This window comes from Schistocerca piceifrons, chromosome 1 (genome assembly GCF_021461385.2).
Source record: "Schistocerca piceifrons isolate TAMUIC-IGC-003096 chromosome 1, iqSchPice1.1, whole genome shotgun sequence".
NCBI lineage: Eukaryota > Metazoa > Arthropoda > Insecta > Orthoptera > Acrididae > Schistocerca > Schistocerca piceifrons.
The window spans coordinates 456,539,227-456,563,393 of NC_060138.1; the positions used below are offsets into that span (position 1 = coordinate 456,539,227).

At 53.2% G+C, this 24,167-nt stretch overlaps 31 non-coding genes across 31 annotated transcripts; all 31 read right to left on the bottom strand.

The window, feature by feature from the left end:
- Positions 1–5,962: 5,962 nt before the first annotated feature.
- Positions 5,963–6,044, bottom strand: Trnal-uag. Its single transcript has one exon. It is a non-coding gene; the product is annotated as a tRNA-Leu (tRNA).
- A 747-nt stretch (positions 6,045–6,791) lies between these two features.
- Trnah-gug lies at positions 6,792–6,863 on the bottom strand. The gene has a single exon. It is a non-coding gene; the product is annotated as a tRNA-His (tRNA).
- A 386-nt stretch (positions 6,864–7,249) lies between these two features.
- Trnae-cuc lies at positions 7,250–7,321 on the bottom strand. The gene has a single exon. It is a non-coding gene; the product is annotated as a tRNA-Glu (tRNA).
- A 445-nt stretch (positions 7,322–7,766) lies between these two features.
- Positions 7,767–7,848, bottom strand: Trnal-uag. The gene has a single exon. It is a non-coding gene; the product is annotated as a tRNA-Leu (tRNA).
- A 747-nt stretch (positions 7,849–8,595) lies between these two features.
- Positions 8,596–8,667, bottom strand: Trnah-gug. The gene has a single exon. It is a non-coding gene; the product is annotated as a tRNA-His (tRNA).
- Positions 8,668–9,053: 386 nt separating this feature from the next.
- On the bottom strand, positions 9,054–9,125 carry Trnae-cuc. The gene has a single exon. It is a non-coding gene; the product is annotated as a tRNA-Glu (tRNA).
- Positions 9,126–9,570: 445 nt separating this feature from the next.
- On the bottom strand, positions 9,571–9,652 carry Trnal-uag. The gene has a single exon. It is a non-coding gene; the product is annotated as a tRNA-Leu (tRNA).
- A 747-nt stretch (positions 9,653–10,399) lies between these two features.
- Trnah-gug lies at positions 10,400–10,471 on the bottom strand. Its single transcript has one exon. It is a non-coding gene; the product is annotated as a tRNA-His (tRNA).
- A 386-nt stretch (positions 10,472–10,857) lies between these two features.
- Positions 10,858–10,929, bottom strand: Trnae-cuc. Its single transcript has one exon. It is a non-coding gene; the product is annotated as a tRNA-Glu (tRNA).
- Positions 10,930–11,374: 445 nt separating this feature from the next.
- Trnal-uag lies at positions 11,375–11,456 on the bottom strand. Its single transcript has one exon. It is a non-coding gene; the product is annotated as a tRNA-Leu (tRNA).
- Positions 11,457–12,203: 747 nt separating this feature from the next.
- Trnah-gug lies at positions 12,204–12,275 on the bottom strand. Its single transcript has one exon. It is a non-coding gene; the product is annotated as a tRNA-His (tRNA).
- Positions 12,276–12,661: 386 nt separating this feature from the next.
- On the bottom strand, positions 12,662–12,733 carry Trnae-cuc. The gene has a single exon. It is a non-coding gene; the product is annotated as a tRNA-Glu (tRNA).
- Positions 12,734–13,178: 445 nt separating this feature from the next.
- Positions 13,179–13,260, bottom strand: Trnal-uag. The gene has a single exon. It is a non-coding gene; the product is annotated as a tRNA-Leu (tRNA).
- A 747-nt stretch (positions 13,261–14,007) lies between these two features.
- Trnah-gug lies at positions 14,008–14,079 on the bottom strand. The gene has a single exon. It is a non-coding gene; the product is annotated as a tRNA-His (tRNA).
- Positions 14,080–14,465: 386 nt separating this feature from the next.
- On the bottom strand, positions 14,466–14,537 carry Trnae-cuc. Its single transcript has one exon. It is a non-coding gene; the product is annotated as a tRNA-Glu (tRNA).
- Positions 14,538–14,982: 445 nt separating this feature from the next.
- Positions 14,983–15,064, bottom strand: Trnal-uag. Its single transcript has one exon. It is a non-coding gene; the product is annotated as a tRNA-Leu (tRNA).
- Positions 15,065–15,811: 747 nt separating this feature from the next.
- Trnah-gug lies at positions 15,812–15,883 on the bottom strand. Its single transcript has one exon. It is a non-coding gene; the product is annotated as a tRNA-His (tRNA).
- A 386-nt stretch (positions 15,884–16,269) lies between these two features.
- On the bottom strand, positions 16,270–16,341 carry Trnae-cuc. The gene has a single exon. It is a non-coding gene; the product is annotated as a tRNA-Glu (tRNA).
- Positions 16,342–16,786: 445 nt separating this feature from the next.
- Trnal-uag lies at positions 16,787–16,868 on the bottom strand. Its single transcript has one exon. It is a non-coding gene; the product is annotated as a tRNA-Leu (tRNA).
- A 747-nt stretch (positions 16,869–17,615) lies between these two features.
- On the bottom strand, positions 17,616–17,687 carry Trnah-gug. The gene has a single exon. It is a non-coding gene; the product is annotated as a tRNA-His (tRNA).
- Positions 17,688–18,073: 386 nt separating this feature from the next.
- Trnae-cuc lies at positions 18,074–18,145 on the bottom strand. Its single transcript has one exon. It is a non-coding gene; the product is annotated as a tRNA-Glu (tRNA).
- Positions 18,146–18,590: 445 nt separating this feature from the next.
- Positions 18,591–18,672, bottom strand: Trnal-uag. The gene has a single exon. It is a non-coding gene; the product is annotated as a tRNA-Leu (tRNA).
- A 747-nt stretch (positions 18,673–19,419) lies between these two features.
- On the bottom strand, positions 19,420–19,491 carry Trnah-gug. Its single transcript has one exon. It is a non-coding gene; the product is annotated as a tRNA-His (tRNA).
- A 386-nt stretch (positions 19,492–19,877) lies between these two features.
- On the bottom strand, positions 19,878–19,949 carry Trnae-cuc. The gene has a single exon. It is a non-coding gene; the product is annotated as a tRNA-Glu (tRNA).
- A 445-nt stretch (positions 19,950–20,394) lies between these two features.
- Trnal-uag lies at positions 20,395–20,476 on the bottom strand. Its single transcript has one exon. It is a non-coding gene; the product is annotated as a tRNA-Leu (tRNA).
- A 747-nt stretch (positions 20,477–21,223) lies between these two features.
- Trnah-gug lies at positions 21,224–21,295 on the bottom strand. The gene has a single exon. It is a non-coding gene; the product is annotated as a tRNA-His (tRNA).
- Positions 21,296–21,681: 386 nt separating this feature from the next.
- Trnae-cuc lies at positions 21,682–21,753 on the bottom strand. Its single transcript has one exon. It is a non-coding gene; the product is annotated as a tRNA-Glu (tRNA).
- A 445-nt stretch (positions 21,754–22,198) lies between these two features.
- On the bottom strand, positions 22,199–22,280 carry Trnal-uag. The gene has a single exon. It is a non-coding gene; the product is annotated as a tRNA-Leu (tRNA).
- A 747-nt stretch (positions 22,281–23,027) lies between these two features.
- Trnah-gug lies at positions 23,028–23,099 on the bottom strand. The gene has a single exon. It is a non-coding gene; the product is annotated as a tRNA-His (tRNA).
- Positions 23,100–23,485: 386 nt separating this feature from the next.
- Positions 23,486–23,557, bottom strand: Trnae-cuc. The gene has a single exon. It is a non-coding gene; the product is annotated as a tRNA-Glu (tRNA).
- Positions 23,558–24,002: 445 nt separating this feature from the next.
- Trnal-uag lies at positions 24,003–24,084 on the bottom strand. The gene has a single exon. It is a non-coding gene; the product is annotated as a tRNA-Leu (tRNA).
- Between the last annotated feature and the right edge of the window lie 83 nt (positions 24,085–24,167).

Sequence of the window (24,167 nt, forward strand, 5' to 3'; positions counted from 1 at the left end):
GCGGAAACCCGTTTTCGTCGCACTCAGCAAGACACTTGCTACGATCTCTACTGTGACCATTTAAATCAACTTCAAACGTTCCATCAGCAGGGTGCACATGGCTCAAATGAAACATGAAACGGTTTCAGAACTGGTTGTCGGATTTTAGCGCTGACTTGGAGGCCTGGAAATGCGCGAAACAGCCGCCGCCATGCGATTTGTTACCGCACCGTTGTACAAAACGCAAGGGCTCGTCCGGGATTTGAACCCGGGACCTCCTGCACCCGAAGCAGGAATCATACCCCTTTTTTTTTTTTTTTTTTTTTTTTTTTTTTTACAGTACTGAAATTAAAATCCTAAAACATGACTATATAACGTAGACTGCTGACTGAAATAAAGATTAAAACACGAAAACTTCAGTCCTGGTGTAGAGAAGAAACATACATAAAGGCGGCAAATCCAGAAACAGTATAAAAGAAAATGGCTCACACAGGTGACCTTAGCCAACACCCTCTCTTTCAAATGTCAGGCTAAGCATATTGGCAAAATCATCTCGGAGGCCTGGCAATCGCAAGCGCTGCCAGTAAGCAGTAAGCATGTACAGCCGAAACGCTAGGTGTCCATCCTCTCCATGACAACTGTTGACAAAATGTACGAAATGGCCAATCAACCACATGACGGTATGGAGCTTCGTCCGCGGAAAAAAGGAAGAATCGGGCCGGACGATGATGTCAATAGTATAAGCGGCTTCAGCAGACCTAGTGACAAAAGCAAGTTGTTTCCTGAGCCAACGCCAATTAGCAAGGTGCCCACAGCAGGTGAATCGATGTTCAAGGGTATCCAGGAGACCACACCGAGTACAGGTGTCCGTGTCAGAAAGACCAATACGGTGCAGTCGTACATTGGTGGGAACCAAATTATTTATTACCCTATACCACGTGGACGCCACGGCCATAGAGTGGATCGGCAGACTAACGTTCTTCCAGACGTTCCTCCAGGACACAGATGGAGACGCCAGTTCTATTGGATTGGGACTGGCCAGCCCCTCCCAGCGGGCAATCAAGGCCTTGGTCGTTGGCACCGGTCGCCGCAAGAAGACGTCACCGAGGTAACTCACCGCAATGTAAAATTCCCGAATGTGTTTCAACTTAAAATTTAGGCGTCCGACATCGACAGGTGGAGCAAGGCTCGCCGGACGCACAACAGTAAAAAGCCTGGATGTAATCGAAGTCACTTCTTGCGTAACAATTAGAGTCGTTCGGCGGACGTACAAAGCAGACGCCTTGCGAGTAATGTCAGAGAGGCCCAAGCCTCCGGAGAGACGCGGTTTCGTCATTACCTCGTAACGTAACTTGAATAGATGGCCCTTCCATATAAACCTGCTAGACAATTGGCGCAACCTTTTCGCCACCATCATGGGAAGTGGGAACAGCTGAGCAACATAATAAGCTTTACATAGAACGTAGGTGTCTAAAATTCTGACTTTTTGCAAAATGGTTGCAGAGCGCTGCTCATGGACCATCAGAGCCCCCTGTATCTTCTCGGTGACAGATTTCCAATTGAGAGCCGCCATTTTTAGAGGACACCGAGCAATGATAATCCCCAAGGACGTATGGCGATCGACAAAAGTGGCCCAAGGGACGTCAGCATCGCGAAATCCTCGAATATCAAGGAACTTACATTTACCCTGATTGAGACGCGCTCCAGAGACACGACAGTACGCATCAACTGCCCCTTTCAACAACGGGATATCATCACGTTGACGGAGGAGAACAACGACATCATCCGCATATGCCTTAACAGAGAGCTTCCCACCAGAGAGGGACATACCCTGAAGCTTGAGAGCAATAGTCCGAAGCAGCGGTTCCAGGGACAATACGAATAAAGACATAGAGAGCGGACTACCCTGAGGCACTCCGCGGCGGATAGCAATGGGCGGCGTCAGCTGCCCATTGACTGACACCCGAGCTGTTATTCCCCTATACAAATTGCCAAGAACACCACGTGATGAAGCGTTAAAACCTATTGTACCTAAAACACGATCTAAAAACACATGACTGACGTGATCAAAAGCCTTATAAAAATCTAGGAAGGCAAAGGCACAATGTACGTTTGTAACCGCCGCAACCGAGACAACATCCCGATATTCGGCTACTGGTGTCAGAATAGATCGATCATGAAAACAACATTGATGTGCACCAATCACACCCCGAAGCAGAGAAGACAACCGGCTATTGAGCGCTCTAGCAGCTGTCTTATAGTCAAAATTCAGCAATGTGAGCGGACGAAGATTGGCAGCAGATAAACGACCAGAGGACTTCGGGATTAAAACAATTTTCCCTACTTTAAAATCGGCAGGCACATCCATCCCCCTGACAATCTCATTTAAAATCTGCGTAAAAATGCCACCCAAAAGAGGCCAAAAACGGAGATAAAATTCTTTAGGCAGGCCGTCTGGACCCGGCGATTTACTGGACGGAGAGCGAGCAATAAAATCGAAAACATCATCTACCTGGAACTCCCGGAGAAATTCGCCGTTCGCGTCAGGCGCGATCGTCGCAGTTAGATCCCCAAAGACATCCTCCGAAAGAGACTCACCAGAATCATCGGCAGAATATAGACTAGTGTAATACTGATGAAGAGCACGAACCATTTCCTCCTGTGCAATAAGCTGTCGGCCATCATCCACCGTAAGAGAAGAGATGAAGGAGCGACGACGACGAGTCTGATGCCGTAGCAGGTGGTACAAGGATGTCAGTTCACCTTCAACAAGAGAGTGAGGTTTCGACTTAACTCGCAGACCATCCATCTGTCGTCGTTTAAGGCTCAAGAGCTTGGCTTTAATACGACGAACATCATGGATCCGCAGTGGAGAGGTACCCGCCGCGTCATATAGTTCACGCAGGACAGAGTAGTAATATTCATACGTGTTCTTAAAATCACGCGTCCTAGCAGCACAGTAGAAAATCAAAGTCTGACGAATCTTGGGCTTGGCAAACGCAGTCCACCAAACCAGCAAGGAGGGGTATCGCGGGACAGAGCGAAGACATCGCTCCCACACGCCACTTATAACATCATCCATAGCACTGTCGGCAAGGTGGGAAACATTTAACATCCACTGGGAACGATAAAGTTTTGCAGGTTGGCGACTAAGATTTACAGTGGCAGTAAAAGCACAATGGTCAGAAAAACTAGTAGGAATAACATCGACAGAAAGAATTTTATCACATAAAAAATCAGATAAATAGAATCTGTCGAGTCTACTGCATGAGGACGCGGTAAAAAACGTATATTTCACCAGGGTTGGATATTTGTGTTCCCAAACATCACGCAGATGCATCGTACGAACTAAGTCATGTAAATCACGGCAATAATTAAAATTGGGGGACTGGTCTGCAGGGCGTAAAACACAATTAAAATCGCCTCCGAGCAGGAGACTCCGAGGACTCTGGCGCAAAAGATAAATAAGCTCTTCTTTATAAAAGCGCGATCGAGCCACAGTGTGACCCGAACCAGAGGGGGCATACAAAACAACGAGGCGGAGATCAAAAAGACGACAACCAATCCCACGGCCAGAGTCAAGGAATTCAATGTCAGTAATAGGAATGCCCTCTCGAAAGAAAAGAGCAGTTCCTGTTGAATATTCCGGCGCGACATTAAAAACAGTTTGAAATCCAGGTAGAGAGAGATCAGAAAACAACACTTCCTGCAAAAACACTACGTCCGCACAGGCGTCGTAAATAAACTGCCGCAAAGAGGCAATGCGAACGTCGGACTCAATACGGTTAACATTTAAGGTAAGAAAGGTGTATGCTTGAACCATAGAGAGAAAAGCGAGAAAACAAATCACCTACACCGACGCACCAGCGTCACAGTCCATAGCAGGGGTGACGGAGGCATCCGAGGGAGGGGGACTGCTACCCCGTTCCGCGGATCCCTTACGTTTCGGTTTTTTACGAACAGCATTAACGTTCGGCTGAACGCGTAACTTGCGTCGGCTGACGGGCAAGGAAACTTCAGCCGCCGGTGACGTAGGAGGGTCAAGTTCTGTATCCGACACCACCCGCGCCGGTCCACATGCGGGATCCGGGATCGCGGGGGAAACATCCGACAAAACGGAATGGTCAACACCTGCACTAGCTTCCGGCAAACATGGACTGCACGGAGGCGAAACGTGAGCAGGAAGGTCCGAGGCCGCAGAGTTGGAAGAAAGCGGAGCAGCTCCGCTGGCAGAGGTATGGGGCAGCGAAGCAGGAAGTTGTCGCGGCTCCACTTGTTGTGACATCGAAGTCGGTTCGGAAGACGGCGCCAACAGGCCCGACCGACGACCCGACTCGAGAGAAGCTGCGTCGGAGGCCGGAGGGGCGCCAGCAGCCGCCACCGGAACCGCTACCTCAGGAGGGCAGGGAGCAGCTACAGTACACAGTGGCTCGGAGGATGCCGGTCGCTCGGACTGGGGAATCTCAGGGAGATCCTCATCCGTACTATTTCCATCGTGTGGGCGACGCCTCTTATTATTCAAAAGTGGCACACCCACCTGAGGGACAGACGGAACAACATCAGATTTAGCACGCAAAGGAGGAAATTCTGTATCAGGGGTGCGCAAAACCTGTGGAGGGGCGCTACTACCACTGGACTGTGCTACACCAAGAGCAGAACCACCTGCAACGAGGTCAGCGACCGTTAACTTGCGACGCTGTTCGAGAGAATTTTTTAAAACAAAAACTCTCCGCGGACAGTCGGTACGCACGTGACCACTTTCATTGCACAAAAAACAGGTGCCAACCTGACCACTATATGTTACATGGACACGATATCCACCGATCTGCAGGTGAGATGGAATATTCTGCTTAACGTGCATTTCGACTGAACGAATACCACTGTAACATTGCAGGCGATGTTGGCTTGACCAGCGTTCAAGGCGAATGCTCTTTACATCACCATACTTCTGTAGACCCTCCTTAAGATAGACATTATCCACCTCCGGTGGAAGGTTGTAAACACGAACATTGGTATACGTGATGGAAGCATTGGAAAGCAGCACGGTACTTACAGAATCATCCCGATGCCGAAAGAGAACTTGATGACCATATTTAGAAAGAATTTTATCAACCTGAAGTGGGTCCATAAACTTAACAAAGAAAACATACAGTTCGGTATCAAAATAAGCAGTGTGCACCTGATCCGAATGAACACCAAAGGAATCCACCAACCAATCATGAATCTCAAGAGAACTAGGTTGCACATGGCGGGTTGACTTGTCAAAAGCAAAACTAACTGTAGCCTGACGAGGAATAACCTGGGACGACATTTTCAAAATATGCGGTCGAAACCGCTACACAAAAAACACTGAAATAAGGACAGAAAAAAAAACACAAGGTACGAAACAACGACGGAGAAACACTCACAGAAGTTGCAACACAACACGTAAACAAAAACGATAGTCCACTATACGTAACGCTACGGCGGAGCGGAAGACTAGGCACGTCCACACTGCACGGCGTCTAAAGCGGAACTCAGCCACTAGACCACACCGGACAACGACGGCAGTGCTCTTTCCAGCGAACGCAGCAGCCGCCCACGGTTAACTGACGACAACTGTAAAAAATCCACTCTCTCGCGTTATAGAACGGCGTGCTCCGGACGCATTTCGTGGAGACGAACGCCAGCAATGATGAGAGCAAAAGGTGCCTACAAATCCTGTCGTTGCACCACGCACTGTTCTACGACAATTCACCAAGCAGACGCTCACGCCTTGTTGTGCTGTTTCCTTTGCGGGCAATGAGTGCATCTGCCTTCGACACAGGAAACATTACACGTTCGGCAGCTGTGGGATTGGAACCCACGCCTCCGAAGAGAATGGTGCCTGAAACCAGCGCCTTAGACCGCTCGGCCACGCTACCTACACAACACGCGCGTCACAAGAGCTGCGTCCTACCCCACGAGGACACACCGCAACGGCACAAAAATGAGACGTAAAAAGTGGCAACGGTGGGATTCGAACCCACGCCTCCGGAGAGACTGGTGCCTAAAACCAGCGCCTTAGACCGCTCGGCCACGTTACCGTTGGATCAGCAGCGGCAAAACGTTTCGTTTGTACTACAAAGATCACTTCGAAATGGAAGTATCTTGGCAATCGCCGTGCCATGTATTTCCGCTGCTCTCCCACTGGAAGCGTCTCTTTAGGCCATCCACAGCAAGAAAAAGCCGTGCCCGCCGTACGGTAGCGACGCCACTTGTCTGTAGCTGTCGCAGTTAAGGAGACAGCGTCAAGAGACGTTTTCGTGCCGTGACCAGGTTTCGAACCTGCGCTTTCCTTAACCACTAAAGTATCGTAGCTGTAACTGTCAGGCGGAGCTAGAATGCTCCATGTATCAAACATATGTGAGCTCAAGGAGGTTACACTTGAAGGAAAAGCGGCAGGTTAACGCGATCACATCAAAACCCCCGGCAGCTACGGGATTCGAAACCGCGCCTACAGAGAGACTGGTGCCTTAAACCAGCGCCTTAAAGCGCTCGGCCACGCTACATGCGCTGCTTGGTGCGCCAGTGTTCCTAGCATTTGTAGAAACAGTGCACGCCACAGCTTCCTGTTCTGCCGGGACTGGCTGCTCATCCATCGCACTTCAAACGACTGCCCTTTTCGACTACAGACAGCAGCGGACGTCTGCGCTCTGGGAGGCGACATTACGTGTTGGGGATGAAGTGGTAGTGCTAACTGCGGCCTGCGGAACACGAGTGAAAAAATCAAGAGAGTACTGTCATTTCGAGTACTCGCCATTGCAACGGCAGCAAGGCAAAACTTTCAAAATTGCCGTGACCAGGATTCGAACCTGGGTTATTGCGGCCACAACGCAATGTCCTAACCACTAGACGATCACGGCCATGGCCACGGAGGCGCCCGCGAAGGCAGCTGGCTGCAATGCAAGTGGCGATACCCAGCAAAGCCTAGGCCAAGGTGTACGCCACAGCAGTGTCAGACACGGTCTCCATCACATGTATACGAGCAAATGAACGTGCCTGCGCTGTCAGGACTCTAACTACAGTGGTCAGCTGCATTCACCTCCGTGGCAATGTCTTGCAGTCCTCCAAGCCTCTTGACTACAGGTACCGGTATGTGGCTCGATAACAAGTGGATAGACGCCGCATCTCTCTCGCCGTCAGGTGTTGCCGCGAGTCATACTTAACGTAGCTTTCTGCACGCGTCAGCGTAGCGTCAGTCGAGCAAAGTCGAGACAAGTCGCATAGGAGGAGCAACAAAAACGCGCAATTCCGGTACCGGGAATCGAACCCGGGCCTCCTGGGTGAGAGCCAGGTATCCTAGCCACTAGACCACACCGGACAACGACGGCAGTGCTCTTTCCAGCGAACGCAGCAGCCGCCCACGGTTAACTGACGACAACTGTAAAAAATCCACTCTCTCGCGTTATAGAACGGCGTGCTCCGGACGCATTTCGTGGAGACGAACGCCAGCAATGATGAGAGCAAAAGGTGCCTACAAATCCTGTCGTTGCACCACGCACTGTTCTACGACAATTCACCAAGCAGACGCTCACGCCTTGTTGTGCTGTTTCCTTTGCGGGCAATGAGTGCATCTGCCTTCGACACAGGAAACATTACACGTTCGGCAGCTGTGGGATTGGAACCCACGCCTCCGAAGAGAATGGTGCCTGAAACCAGCGCCTTAGACCGCTCGGCCACGCTACCTACACAACACGCGCGTCACAAGAGCTGCGTCCTACCCCACGAGGACACACCGCAACGGCACAAAAATGAGACGTAAAAAGTGGCAACGGTGGGATTCGAACCCACGCCTCCGGAGAGACTGGTGCCTAAAACCAGCGCCTTAGACCGCTCGGCCACGTTACCGTTGGATCAGCAGCGGCAAAACGTTTCGTTTGTACTACAAAGATCACTTCGAAATGGAAGTATCTTGGCAATCGCCGTGCCATGTATTTCCGCTGCTCTCCCACTGGAAGCGTCTCTTTAGGCCATCCACAGCAAGAAAAAGCCGTGCCCGCCGTACGGTAGCGACGCCACTTGTCTGTAGCTGTCGCAGTTAAGGAGACAGCGTCAAGAGACGTTTTCGTGCCGTGACCAGGTTTCGAACCTGCGCTTTCCTTAACCACTAAAGTATCGTAGCTGTAACTGTCAGGCGGAGCTAGAATGCTCCATGTATCAAACATATGTGAGCTCAAGGAGGTTACACTTGAAGGAAAAGCGGCAGGTTAACGCGATCACATCAAAACCCCCGGCAGCTACGGGATTCGAAACCGCGCCTACAGAGAGACTGGTGCCTTAAACCAGCGCCTTAAAGCGCTCGGCCACGCTACATGCGCTGCTTGGTGCGCCAGTGTTCCTAGCATTTGTAGAAACAGTGCACGCCACAGCTTCCTGTTCTGCCGGGACTGGCTGCTCATCCATCGCACTTCAAACGACTGCCCTTTTCGACTACAGAGAGCAGCGGACGTCTGCGCTCTGGGAGGCGACATTACGTGTTGGGGATGAAGTGGTAGTGCTAACTGCGGCCTGCGGAACACGAGTGAAAAAATCAAGAGAGTACTGTCATTTCGAGTACTCGCCATTGCAACGGCAGCAAGGCAAAACTTTCAAAATTGCCGTGACCAGGATTCGAACCTGGGTTATTGCGGCCACAACGCAATGTCCTAACCACTAGACGATCACGGCCATGGCCACGGAGGCGCCCGCGAAGGCAGCTGGCTGCAATGCAAGTGGCGATACCCAGCAAAGCCTAGGCCAAGGTGTACGCCACAGCAGTGTCAGACACGGTCTCCATCACATGTATACGAGCAAATGAACGTGCCTGCGCTGTCAGGACTCTAACTACAGTGGTCAGCTGCATTCACCTCCGTGGCAATGTCTTGCAGTCCTCCAAGCCTCTTGACTACAGGTACCGGTATGTGGCTCGATAACAAGTGGATAGACGCCGCATCTCTCTCGCCGTCAGGTGTTGCCGCGAGTCATACTTAACGTAGCTTTCTGCACGCGTCAGCGTAGCGTCAGTCGAGCAAAGTCGAGACAAGTCGCATAGGAGGAGCAACAAAAACGCGCAATTCCGGTACCGGGAATCGAACCCGGGCCTCCTGGGTGAGAGCCAGGTATCCTAGCCACTAGACCACACCGGACAACGACGGCAGTGCTCTTTCCAGCGAACGCAGCAGCCGCCCACGGTTAACTGACGACAACTGTAAAAAATCCACTCTCTCGCGTTATAGAACGGCGTGCTCCGGACGCATTTCGTGGAGACGAACGCCAGCAATGATGAGAGCAAAAGGTGCCTACAAATCCTGTCGTTGCACCACGCACTGTTCTACGACAATTCACCAAGCAGACGCTCACGCCTTGTTGTGCTGTTTCCTTTGCGGGCAATGAGTGCATCTGCCTTCGACACAGGAAACATTACACGTTCGGCAGCTGTGGGATTGGAACCCACGCCTCCGAAGAGAATGGTGCCTGAAACCAGCGCCTTAGACCGCTCGGCCACGCTACCTACACAACACGCGCGTCACAAGAGCTGCGTCCTACCCCACGAGGACACACCGCAACGGCACAAAAATGAGACGTAAAAAGTGGCAACGGTGGGATTCGAACCCACGCCTCCGGAGAGACTGGTGCCTAAAACCAGCGCCTTAGACCGCTCGGCCACGTTACCGTTGGATCAGCAGCGGCAAAACGTTTCGTTTGTACTACAAAGATCACTTCGAAATGGAAGTATCTTGGCAATCGCCGTGCCATGTATTTCCGCTGCTCTCCCACTGGAAGCGTCTCTTTAGGCCATCCACAGCAAGAAAAAGCCGTGCCCGCCGTACGGTAGCGACGCCACTTGTCTGTAGCTGTCGCAGTTAAGGAGACAGCGTCAAGAGACGTTTTCGTGCCGTGACCAGGTTTCGAACCTGCGCTTTCCTTAACCACTAAAGTATCGTAGCTGTAACTGTCAGGCGGAGCTAGAATGCTCCATGTATCAAACATATGTGAGCTCAAGGAGGTTACACTTGAAGGAAAAGCGGCAGGTTAACGCGATCACATCAAAACCCCCGGCAGCTACGGGATTCGAAACCGCGCCTACAGAGAGACTGGTGCCTTAAACCAGCGCCTTAAAGCGCTCGGCCACGCTACATGCGCTGCTTGGTGCGCCAGTGTTCCTAGCATTTGTAGAAACAGTGCACGCCACAGCTTCCTGTTCTGCCGGGACTGGCTGCTCATCCATCGCACTTCAAACGACTGCCCTTTTCGACTACAGAGAGCAGCGGACGTCTGCGCTCTGGGAGGCGACATTACGTGTTGGGGATGAAGTGGTAGTGCTAACTGCGGCCTGCGGAACACGAGTGAAAAAATCAAGAGAGTACTGTCATTTCGAGTACTCGCCATTGCAACGGCAGCAAGGCAAAACTTTCAAAATTGCCGTGACCAGGATTCGAACCTGGGTTATTGCGGCCACAACGCAATGTCCTAACCACTAGACGATCACGGCCATGGCCACGGAGGCGCCCGCGAAGGCAGCTGGCTGCAATGCAAGTGGCGATACCCAGCAAAGCCTAGGCCAAGGTGTACGCCACAGCAGTGTCAGACACGGTCTCCATCACATGTATACGAGCAAATGAACGTGCCTGCGCTGTCAGGACTCTAACTACAGTGGTCAGCTGCATTCACCTCCGTGGCAATGTCTTGCAGTCCTCCAAGCCTCTTGACTACAGGTACCGGTATGTGGCTCGATAACAAGTGGATAGACGCCGCATCTCTCTCGCCGTCAGGTGTTGCCGCGAGTCATACTTAACGTAGCTTTCTGCACGCGTCAGCGTAGCGTCAGTCGAGCAAAGTCGAGACAAGTCGCATAGGAGGAGCAACAAAAACGCGCAATTCCGGTACCGGGAATCGAACCCGGGCCTCCTGGGTGAGAGCCAGGTATCCTAGCCACTAGACCACACCGGACAACGACGGCAGTGCTCTTTCCAGCGAACGCAGCAGCCGCCCACGGTTAACTGACGACAACTGTAAAAAATCCACTCTCTCGCGTTATAGAACGGCGTACTCCGGACGCATTTCGTGGAGACGAACGCCAGCAATGATGAGAGCAAAAGGTGCCTACAAATCCTGTCGTTGCACCACGCACTGTTCTACGACAATTCACCAAGCAGACGCTCACGCCTTGTTGTGCTGTTTCCTTTGCGGGCAATGAGTGCATCTGCCTTCGACACAGGAAACATTACACGTTCGGCAGCTGTGGGATTGGAACCCACGCCTCCGAAGAGAATGGTGCCTGAAACCAGCGCCTTAGACCGCTCGGCCACGCTACCTACACAACACGCGCGTCACAAGAGCTGCGTCCTACCCCACGAGGACACACCGCAACGGCACAAAAATGAGACGTAAAAAGTGGCAACGGTGGGATTCGAACCCACGCCTCCGGAGAGACTGGTGCCTAAAACCAGCGCCTTAGACCGCTCGGCCACGTTACCGTTGGATCAGCAGCGGCAAAACGTTTCGTTTGTACTACAAAGATCACTTCGAAATGGAAGTATCTTGGCAATCGCCGTGCCATGTATTTCCGCTGCTCTCCCACTGGAAGCGTCTCTTTAGGCCATCCACAGCAAGAAAAAGCCGTGCCCGCCGTACGGTAGCGACGCCACTTGTCTGTAGCTGTCGCAGTTAAGGAGACAGCGTCAAGAGACGTTTTCGTGCCGTGACCAGGTTTCGAACCTGCGCTTTCCTTAACCACTAAAGTATCGTAGCTGTAACTGTCAGGCGGAGCTAGAATGCTCCATGTATCAAACATATGTGAGCTCAAGGAGGTTACACTTGAAGGAAAAGCGGCAGGTTAACGCGATCACATCAAAACCCCCGGCAGCTACGGGATTCGAAACCGCGCCTACAGAGAGACTGGTGCCTTAAACCAGCGCCTTAAAGCGCTCGGCCACGCTACATGCGCTGCTTGGTGCGCCAGTGTTCCTAGCATTTGTAGAAACAGTGCACGCCACAGCTTCCTGTTCTGCCGGGACTGGCTGCTCATCCATCGCACTTCAAACGACTGCCCTTTTCGACTACAGAGAGCAGCGGACGTCTGCGCTCTGGGAGGCGACATTACGTGTTGGGGATGAAGTGGTAGTGCTAACTGCGGCCTGCGGAACACGAGTGAAAAAATCAAGAGAGTACTGTCATTTCGAGTACTCGCCATTGCAACGGCAGCAAGGCAAAACTTTCAAAATTGCCGTGACCAGGATTCGAACCTGGGTTATTGCGGCCACAACGCAATGTCCTAACCACTAGACGATCACGGCCATGGCCACGGAGGCGCCCGCGAAGGCAGCTGGCTGCAATGCAAGTGGCGATACCCAGCAAAGCCTAGGCCAAGGTGTACGCCACAGCAGTGTCAGACACGGTCTCCATCACATGTATACGAGCAAATGAACGTGCCTGCGCTGTCAGGACTCTAACTACAGTGGTCAGCTGCATTCACCTCCGTGGCAATGTCTTGCAGTCCTCCAAGCCTCTTGACTACAGGTACCGGTATGTGGCTCGATAACAAGTGGATAGACGCCGCATCTCTCTCGCCGTCAGGTGTTGCCGCGAGTCATACTTAACGTAGCTTTCTGCACGCGTCAGCGTAGCGTCAGTCGAGCAAAGTCGAGACAAGTCGCATAGGAGGAGCAACAAAAACGCGCAATTCCGGTACCGGGAATCGAACCCGGGCCTCCTGGGTGAGAGCCAGGTATCCTAGCCACTAGACCACACCGGACAACGACGGCAGTGCTCTTTCCAGCGAACGCAGCAGCCGCCCACGGTTAACTGACGACAACTGTAAAAAATCCACTCTCTCGCGTTATAGAACGGCGTGCTCCGGACGCATTTCGTGGAGACGAACGCCAGCAATGATGAGAGCAAAAGGTGCCTACAAATCCTGTCGTTGCACCACGCACTGTTCTACGACAATTCACCAAGCAGACGCTCACGCCTTGTTGTGCTGTTTCCTTTGCGGGCAATGAGTGCATCTGCCTTCGACACAGGAAACATTACACGTTCGGCAGCTGTGGGATTGGAACCCACGCCTCCGAAGAGAATGGTGCCTGAAACCAGCGCCTTAGACCGCTCGGCCACGCTACCTACACAACACGCGCGTCACAAGAGCTGCGTCCTACCCCACGAGGACACACCGCAACGGCACAAAAATGAGACGTAAAAAGTGGCAACGGTGGGATTCGAACCCACGCCTCCGGAGAGACTGGTGCCTAAAACCAGCGCCTTAGACCGCTCGGCCACGTTACCGTTGGATCAGCAGCGGCAAAACGTTTCGTTTGTACTACAAAGATCACTTCGAAATGGAAGTATCTTGGCAATCGCCGTGCCATGTATTTCCGCTGCTCTCCCACTGGAAGCGTCTCTTTAGGCCATCCACAGCAAGAAAAAGCCGTGCCCGCCGTACGGTAGCGACGCCACTTGTCTGTAGCTGTCGCAGTTAAGGAGACAGCGTCAAGAGACGTTTTCGTGCCGTGACCAGGTTTCGAACCTGCGCTTTCCTTAACCACTAAAGTATCGTAGCTGTAACTGTCAGGCGGAGCTAGAATGCTCCATGTATCAAACATATGTGAGCTCAAGGAGGTTACACTTGAAGGAAAAGCGGCAGGTTAACGCGATCACATCAAAACCCCCGGCAGCTACGGGATTCGAAACCGCGCCTACAGAGAGACTGGTGCCTTAAACCAGCGCCTTAAAGCGCTCGGCCACGCTACATGCGCTGCTTGGTGCGCCAGTGTTCCTAGCATTTGTAGAAACAGTGCACGCCACAGCTTCCTGTTCTGCCGGGACTGGCTGCTCATCCATCGCACTTCAAACGACTGCCCTTTTCGACTACAGAGAGCAGCGGACGTCTGCGCTCTGGGAGGCGACATTACGTGTTGGGGATGAAGTGGTAGTGCTAACTGCGGCCTGCGGAACACGAGTGAAAAAATCAAGAGAGTACTGTCATTTCGAGTACTCGCCATTGCAACGGCAGCAAGGCAAAACTTTCAAAATTGCCGTGACCAGGATTCGAACCTGGGTTATTGCGGCCACAACGCAATGTCCTAACCACTAGACGATCACGGCCATGGCCACGGAGGCGCCCGCGAAGGCAGCTGGCTGCAATGCAAGTGGCGATACCCAGCAAAGCCTAGGCCAAGGTGTACGCCACAGCAGTGTCAGACACGGTCTCCATCACATGTATACGAGCAAATGAACGTGCCTGCGCTGTCAGGACTCTAACTACAGTGGTCAGCTGCATTCACCTCCGTGGCAATGTCTTGCAGTCCTCCAAGCCTCTTGACTACAGGTACCGGTATGTGGCTCGATAACAAGTGGATAGACGCCGCATCTCTCTCGCCGTCAGGTGTTGCCGCGAGTCATACTTAACGTAGCTTTCTGCACGCGTCAGCGTAGCGTCAGTCGAGCAAAGTCGAGACAAGTCGCATAGGAGGAGCAACAAAAACGCGCAATTCCGGTACCGGGAATCGAACCCGGGCCTCCTGGGTGAGAGCCAGGTATCCTAGCCACTAGACCACACCGGACAACGACGGCAGTGCTCTTTCCAGCGAACGCAGCAGCCGCCCACGGTTAACTGACGACAACTGTAAAAAATCCACTCTCTCGCGTTATAGAACGGCGTGCTCCGGACGCATTTCGTGGAGACGAACGCCAGCAATGATGAGAGCAAAAGGTGCCTACAAATCCTGTCGTTGCACCACGCACTGTTCTACGACAATTCACCAAGCAGACGCTCACGCCTTGTTGTGCTGTTTCCTTTGCGGGCAATGAGTGCATCTGCCTTCGACACAGGAAACATTACACGTTCGGCAGCTGTGGGATTGGAACCCACGCCTCCGAAGAGAATGGTGCCTGAAACCAGCGCCTTAGACCGCTCGGCCACGCTACCTACACAACACGCGCGTCACAAGAGCTGCGTCCTACCCCACGAGGACACACCGCAACGGCACAAAAATGAGACGTAAAAAGTGGCAACGGTGGGATTCGAACCCACGCCTCCGGAGAGACTGGTGCCTAAAACCAGCGCCTTAGACCGCTCGGCCACGTTACCGTTGGATCAGCAGCGGCAAAACGTTTCGTTTGTACTACAAAGATCACTTCGAAATGGAAGTATCTTGGCAATCGCCGTGCCATGTATTTCCGCTGCTCTCCCACTGGAAGCGTCTCTTTAGGCCATCCACAGCAAGAAAAAGCCGTGCCCGCCGTACGGTAGCGACGCCACTTGTCTGTAGCTGTCGCAGTTAAGGAGACAGCGTCAAGAGACGTTTTCGTGCCGTGACCAGGTTTCGAACCTGCGCTTTCCTTAACCACTAAAGTATCGTAGCTGTAACTGTCAGGCGGAGCTAGAATGCTCCATGTATCAAACATATGTGAGCTCAAGGAGGTTACACTTGAAGGAAAAGCGGCAGGTTAACGCGATCACATCAAAACCCCCGGCAGCTACGGGATTCGAAACCGCGCCTACAGAGAGACTGGTGCCTTAAACCAGCGCCTTAAAGCGCTCGGCCACGCTACATGCGCTGCTTGGTGCGCCAGTGTTCCTAGCATTTGTAGAAACAGTGCACGCCACAGCTTCCTGTTCTGCCGGGACTGGCTGCTCATCCATCGCACTTCAAACGACTGCCCTTTTCGACTACAGAGAGCAGCGGACGTCTGCGCTCTGGGAGGCGACATTACGTGTTGGGGATGAAGTGGTAGTGCTAACTGCGGCCTGCGGAACACGAGTGAAAAAATCAAGAGAGTACTGTCATTTCGAGTACTCGCCATTGCAACGGCAGCAAGGCAAAACTTTCAAAATTGCCGTGACCAGGATTCGAACCTGGGTTATTGCGGCCACAACGCAATGTCCTAACCACTAGACGATCACGGCCATGGCCACGGAGGCGCCCGCGAAGGCAGCTGGCTGCAATGCAAGTGGCGATACCCAGCAAAGCCTAGGCCAAGGTGTACGCCACAGCAGTGTCAGACACGGTCTCCATCACATGTATACGAGCAAATGAACGTGCCTGCGCTGTCAGGACTCTAACTACAGTGGTCAGCTGCATTCACCTCCGTGGCAATGTCTTGCAGTCCTCCAAGCCTCTTGACTACAGGTACCGGTATGTGGCTCGATAACAAGTGGATAGACGCCGCATCTCTCTCGCCGTCAGGTGTTGCCGCGAGTCATACTTAACGTAGCTTTCTGCACGCGTCAGCGTAGCGTCAGTCGAGCAAAGTCGAGACAAGTCGCATAGGAGGAGCAACAAAAACGCGCAATTCCGGTACCGGGAATCGAACCCGGGCCTCCTGGGTGAGAGCCAGGTATCCTAGCCACTAGACCACACCGGACAACGACGGCAGTGCTCTTTCCAGCGAACGCAGCAGCCGCCCACGGTTAACTGACGACAACTGTAAAAAATCCACTCTCTCGCGTTATAGAACGGCGTGCTCCGGACGCATTTCGTGGAGACGAACGCCAGCAATGATGAGAGCAAAAGGTGCCTACAAATCCTGTCGTTGCACCACGCACTGTTCTACGACAATTCACCAAGCAGACGCTCACGCCTTGTTGTGCTGTTTCCTTTGCGGGCAATGAGTGCATCTGCCTTCGACACAGGAAACATTACACGTTCGGCAGCTGTGGGATTGGAACCCACGCCTCCGAAGAGAATGGTGCCTGAAACCAGCGCCTTAGACCGCTCGGCCACGCTACCTACACAACACGCGCGTCACAAGAGCTGCGTCCTACCCCACGAGGACACACCGCAACGGCACAAAAATGAGACGTAAAAAGTGGCAACGGTGGGATTCGAACCCACGCCTCCGGAGAGACTGGTGCCTAAAACCAGCGCCTTAGACCGCTCGGCCACGTTACCGTTGGATCAGCAGCGGCAAAACGTTTCGTTTGTACTACAAAGATCACTTCGAAATGGAAGTATCTTGGCAATCGCCGTGCCATGTATTTCCGCTGCTCTCCCACTGGAAGCGTCTCTTTAGGCCATCCACAGCAAGAAAAAGCCGTGCCCGCCGTACGGTAGCGACGCCACTTGTCTGTAGCTGTCGCAGTTAAGGAGACAGCGTCAAGAGACGTTTTCGTGCCGTGACCAGGTTTCGAACCTGCGCTTTCCTTAACCACTAAAGTATCGTAGCTGTAACTGTCAGGCGGAGCTAGAATGCTCCTTGTATCAAACATATGTGAGCTCAAGGAGGTTACACTTGAAGGAAAAGCGGCAGGTTAACGCGATCACATCAAAACCCCCGGCAGCTACGGGATTCGAAACCGCGCCTACAGAGAGACTGGTGCCTTAAACCAGCGCCTTAAAGCGCTCGGCCACGCTACATGCGCTGCTTGGTGCGCCAGTGTTCCTAGCATTTGTAGAAACAGTGCACGCCACAGCTTCCTGTTCTGCCGGGACTGGCTGCTCATCCATCGCACTTCAAACGACTGCCCTTTTCGACTACAGAGAGCAGCGGACGTCTGCGCTCTGGGAGGCGACATTACGTGTTGGGGATGAAGTGGTAGTGCTAACTGCGGCCTGCGGAACACGAGTGAAAAAATCAAGAGAGTACTGTCATTTCGAGTACTCGCCATTGCAACGGCAGCAAGGCAAAACTTTCAAAATTGCCGTGACCAGGATTCGAACCTGGGTTATTGCGGCCACAACGCAATGTCCTAACCACTAGACGATCACGGCCATGGCCACGGAGGCGCCCGCGAAGGCAGCTGGCTGCAATGCAAGTGGCGATACCCAGCAAAGCCTAGGCCAAGGTGTACGCCACAGCAGTGTCAGACACGGTCTCCATCACATGTATACGAGCAAATGAACGTGCCTGCGCTGTCAGGACTCTAACTACAGTGGTCAGCTGCATTCACCTCCGTGGCAATGTCTTGCAGTCCTCCAAGCCTCTTGACTACAGGTACCGGTATGTGGCTCGATAACAAGTGGATAGACGCCGCATCTCTCTCGCCGTCAGGTGTTGCCGCGAGTCATACTTAACGTAGCTTTCTGCACGCGTCAGCGTAGCGTCAGTCGAGCAAAGTCGAGACAAGTCGCATAGGAGGAGCAACAAAAACGCGCAATTCCGGTACCGGGAATCGAACCCGGGCCTCCTGGGTGAGAGCCAGGTATCCTAGCCACTAGACCACACCGGACAACGACGGCAGTGCTCTTTCCAGCGAACGCAGCAGCCGCCCACGGTTAACTGACGACAACTGTAAAAAATCCACTCTCTCGCGTTATAGAACGGCGTGCTCCGGACGCATTTCGTGGAGACGAACGCCAGCAATGATGAGAGCAAAAGGTGCCTACAAATCCTGTCGTTGCACCACGCACTGTTCTACGACAATTCACCAAGCAGACGCTCACGCCTTGTTGTGCTGTTTCCTTTGCGGGCAATGAGTGCATCTGCCTTCGACACAGGAAACATTACACGTTCGGCAGCTGTGGGATTGGAACCCACGCCTCCGAAGAGAATGGTGCCTGAAACCAGCGCCTTAGACCGCTCGGCCACGCTACCTACACAACACGCGCGTCACAAGAGCTGCGTCCTACCCCACGAGGACACACCGCAACGGCACAAAAATGAGACGTAAAAAGTGGCAACGGTGGGATTCGAACCCACGCCTCCGGAGAGACTGGTGCCTAAAACCAGCGCCTTAGACCGCTCGGCCACGTTACCGTTGGATCAGCAGCGGCAAAACGTTTCGTTTGTACTACAAAGATCACTTCGAAATGGAAGTATCTTGGCAATCGCCGTGCCATGTATTTCCGCTGCTCTCCCACTGGAAGCGTCTCTTTAGGCCATCCACAGCAAGAAAAAGCCGTGCCCGCCGTACGGTAGCGACGCCACTTGTCTGTAGCTGTCGCAGTTAAGGAGACAGCGTCAAGAGACGTTTTCGTGCCGTGACCAGGTTTCGAACCTGCGCTTTCCTTAACCACTAAAGTATCGTAGCTGTATCTGTCAGGCGGAGCTAGAATGCTCCATGTATCAAACATATGTGAGCTCAAGGAGGTTACACTTGAAGGAAAAGCGGCAGGTTAACGCGATCACATCAAAACCCCCGGCAGCTACGGGATTCGAAACCGCGCCTACAGAGAGACTGGTGCCTTAAACCAGCGCCTTAAAGCGCTCGGCCACGCTACATGCGCTGCTTGGTGCGCCAGTGTTCCTAGCATTTGTAGAAACAGTGCACGCCACAGCTTCCTGTTCTGCCGGGACTGGCTGCTCATCCATCGCACTTCAAACGACTGCCCTTTTCGACTACAGACAGCAGCGGACGTCTGCGCTCTGGGAGGCGACATTACGTGTTGGGGATGAAGTGGTAGTGCTAACTGCGGCCTGCGGAACACGAGTGAAAAAATCAAGAGAGTACTGTCATTTCGAGTACTCGCCATTGCAACGGCAGCAAGGCAAAACTTTCAAAATTGCCGTGACCAGGATTCGAACCTGGGTTATTGCGGCCACAACGCAATGTCCTAACCACTAGACGATCACGGCCATGGCCACGGAGGCGCCCGCGAAGGCAGCTGGCTGCAATGCAAGTGGCGATACCCAGCAAAGCCTAGGCCAAGGTGTACGCCACAGCAGTGTCAGACACGGTCTCCATCACATGTATACGAGCAAATGAACGTGCCTGCGCTGTCAGGACTCTAACTACAGTGGTCAGCTGCATTCACCTCCGTGGCAATGTCTTGCAGTCCTCCAAGCCTCTTGACTACAGGTACCGGTATGTGGCTCGATAACAAGTGGATAGACGCCGCATCTCTCTCGCCGTCAGGTGTTGCCGCGAGTCATACTTAACGTAGCTTTCTGCACGCGTCAGCGTAGCGTCAGTCGAGCAAAGTCGAGACAAGTCGCATAGGAGGAGCAACAAAAACGCGCAATTCCGGTACCGGGAATCGAACCCGGGCCTCCTGGGTGAGAGCCAGGTATCCTAGCCACTAGACCACACCGGACAACGACGGCAGTGCTCTTTCCAGCGAACGCAGCAGCCGCCCACGGTTAACTGACGACAACTGTAAAAAATCCACTCTCTCGCGTTATAGAACGGCGTGCTCCGGACGCATTTCGTGGAGACGAACGCCAGCAATGATGAGAGCAAAAGGTGCCTACAAATCCTGTCGTTGCACCACGCACTGTTCTACGACAATTCACCAAGCAGACGCTCACGCCTTGTTGTGCTGTTTCCTTTGCGGGCAATGAGTGCATCTGCCTTCGACACAGGAAACATTACACGTTCGGCAGCTGTGGGATTGGAACCCACGCCTCCGAAGAGAATGGTGCCTGAAACCAGCGCCTTAGACCGCTCGGCCACGCTACCTACACAACACGCGCGTCACAAGAGCTGCGTCCTACCCCACGAGGACACACCGCAACGGCACAAAAATGAGACGTAAAAAGTGGCAACGGTGGGATTCGAACCCACGCCTCCGGAGAGACTGGTGCCTAAAACCAGCGCCTTAGACCGCTCGGCCACGTTACCGTTGGATCAGCAGCGGCAAAACGTTTCGTTTGTACTACAAAGATCACTTCGAAATGGAAGTATCTTGGCAATCGCCGTGCCATGTATTTCCGCTGCTCTCCCACTGGAAGCGTCTCTTTAGGCCATCCACAGCAAGAAAAAGCCGTGCCCGCCGTACGGTAGCGACGCCACTTGTCTGTAGCTGTCGCAGTTAAGGAGACAGCGTCAAGAGACGTTTTCGTGCCGTGACCAGGTTTCGAACCTGCGCTTTCCTTAACCACTAAAGTATCGTAGCTGTATCTGTCAGGCGGAGCTAGAATGCTCCATGTATCAAACATATGTGAGCTCAAGGAGGTTACACTTGAAGGAAAAGCGGCAGGTTAACGCGATCACATCAAAACCCCCGGCAGCTACGGGATTCGAAACCGCGCCTACAGAGAGACTGGTGCCTTAAACCAGCGCCTTAAAGCGCTCGGCCACGCTACATGCGCTGCTTGGTGCGCCAGTGTTCCTAGCATTTGTAGAAACAGTGCACGCCACAGCTTCCTGTTCTGCTGGGACTGGCTGCTCATCCATCGCACTTCAAACGACTGCCCTTTTCGACTACAGACAGCAGCGGACGTCTGCGCTCTGGGAGGCGACATTACGTGTTGGGGATGAAGTGGTAGTGCTAACTGCGGCCTGCGGAACACGAGTGAAAAAATCAAGAGAGTACTGTCATTTCGAGTACTCGCCATTGCAACGGCAGCAAGGCAAAACTTTCAAAATTGCCGTGACCAGGATTCGAACCTGGGTTATTGCGGCCACAACGCAATGTCCTAACCACTAGACGATCACGGCCATGGCCACGGAGGCGCCCGCGAAGGCAGCTGGCTGCAATGCAAGTGGCGATACCCAGCAAAGCCTAGGCCAAGGTGTACGCCACAGCAGTGTCAGACACGGTCTCCATCACATGTATACGAGCAAATGAACGTGCCTGCGCTGTCAGGACTCTAACTACAGTGGTCAGCTGCATTCACCTCCGTGGCAATGTCTTGCAGTCCTCCAAGCCTCTTGACTACAGGTACCGGTATGTGGCTCGATAACAAGTGGATAGACGCCGCATCTCTCTCGCCGTCAGGTGTTGCCGCGAGTCATACTTAACGTAGCTTTCTGCACGCGTCAGCGTAGCGTCAGTCGAGCAAAGTCGAGACAAGTCGCATAGGAGGAGCAACAAAAACGCGCAATTCCGGTACCGGGAATCGAACCCGGGCCTCCTGGGTGAGAGCCAGGTATCCTAGCCACTAGACCACACCGGACAACGACGGCAGTGCTCTTTCCAGCGAACGCAGCAGCCGCCCACGGTTAACTGACGACAACTGTAAAAAATCCACTCTCTCGCGTTATAGAACGGCGTGCTCCGGACGCATTTCGTGGAGACGAACGCCAGCAATGATGAGAGCAAAAGGTGCCTACAAATCCTGTCGTTGCACCACGCACTGTTCTACGACAATTCACCAAGCAGACGCTCACGCCTTGTTGTGCTGTTTCCTTTGCGGGCAATGAGTGCATCTGCCTTCGACACAGGAAACATTACACGTTCGGCAGCTGTGGGATTGGAACCCACGCCTCCGAAGAGAATGGTGCCTGAAACCAGCGCCTTAGACCGCTCGGCCACGCTACCTACACAACACGCGCGTCACAAGAGCTGCGTCCTACCCCACGAGGACACACCGCAACGGCACAAAAATGAGACGTAAAAAGTGGCAACGGTGGGATTCGAACCCACGCCTCCGGAGAGACTGGTGCCTAAAACCAGCGCCTTAGACCGCTCGGCCACGTTACCGTTGGATCAGCAGCGGCAAAACGTTTCGTTTGTACTACAAAGATCACTTCGAAATGGAAGTATCTTGGCAATCGCCGTGCCATGTATTTCCGCTGCTCTCCCACTGGAAGCGTCTCTTTAGGCCATCCACAGCAAGAAAAAGCCGTGCCCGCCGTACGGTAGCGACGCCACTTGTCTGTAGCTGTCGCAGTTAAGGAGACAGCGTCAAGAGACGTTTTCGTGCCGTGACCAGGTTTCGAACCTGCGCTTTCCTTAACCACTAAAGTATCGTAGCTGTAACTGTCAGGCGGAGCTAGAATGCTCCATGTATCAAACATATGTGAGCTCAAGGAGGTTACACTTGAAGGAAAAGCGGCAGGTTAACGCGATCACATCAAAACCCCCGGCAGCTACGGGATTCGAAACCGCGCCTACAGAGAGACTGGTGCCTTAAACCAGCGCCTTAAAGCGCTCGGCCACGCTACATGCGCTGCTTGGTGCGCCAGTGTTCCTAGCATTTGTAGAAACAGTGCACGCCACAGCTTCCTGTTCTGCCGGGACTGGCTGCTCATCCATCGCACTTCAAACGACTGCCCTTTTCGACTACAGAGAGCAGCGGACGTCTGCGCTCTGGGAGGCGACATTACGTGTTGGGGATGAAGTGGTAGTGCTAACTGCGGCCTGCGGAACACGAGTGAAAAAATCAAGAGAGTACTGTCATTTCGAGTACTCGCCATTGCAACGGCAGCAAGGCAAAACTTTCAAAATTGCCGTGACCAGGATTCGAACCTGGGTTATTGCGGCCACAACGCAATGTCCTAACCACTAGACGATCACGGCCATGGCCACGGAGGCGCCCGCGAAGGCAGCTGGCTGCAATGCAAGTGGCGATACCCAGCAAAGCCTAGGCCAAGGTGTACGCCACAGCAGTGTCAGACACGGTCTCCATCACATGTATACGAGCAAATGAACGTGCCTGCGCTGTCAGGACTCTAACTACAGTGGTCAGCTGCATTCACCTCCGTGGCAATGTCTTGCAGTCCTCCAAGCCTCTTGACTACAGGTACCGGTATGTGGCTCGATAACAAGTGGATAGACGCCGCATCTCTCTCGCCGTCAGGTGTTGCCGCGAGTCATACTTAACGTAGCTTTCTGCACGCGTCAGCGTAGCGTCAGTCGAGCAAAGTCGAGACAAGTCGCATAGGAGGAGCAACAAAAACGCGCAATTCCGGTACCGGGAATCGAACCCGGGCCTCCTGGGTGAGAGCCAGGTATCCTAGCCACTAGACCACACCGGACAACGACGGCAGTGCTCTTTCCAGCGAACGCAGCAGCCGCCCACGGTTAACTGACGACAACTGTAAAAAATCCACTCTCTCGCGTTATAGAACGGCGTGCTCCGGACGCATTTCGTGGAGACGAACGCCAGCAATGATGAGAGCAAAAGGTGCCTACAAATCCTGTCGTTGCACCACGCACTGTTCTACGACAATTCACCAAGCAGACGCTCACGCCTTGTTGTGCTGTTTCCTTTGCGGGCAATGAGTGCATCTGCCTTCGACACAGGAAACATTACACGTTCGGCAGCTGTGGGATTGGAACCCACGCCTCCGAAGAGAATGGTGCCTGAAACCAGCGCCTTAGACCGCTCGGCCACGCTACCTACACAACACGCGCGTCACAAGAGCTGCGTCCTACCCCACGAGGACACACCGCAACGGCACAAAAATGAGACGTAAAAAGTGGCAACGGTGGGATTCGAACCCACGCCTCCGGAGAGACTGGTGCCTAAAACCAGCGCCTTAGACCGCTCGGCCACGTTACCGTTGGATCAGCAGCGGCAAAACGTTTCGTTTGTACTACAAAGATCACTTCGAAATGGAAGTATCTTGGCAATCGCCGTGCCAT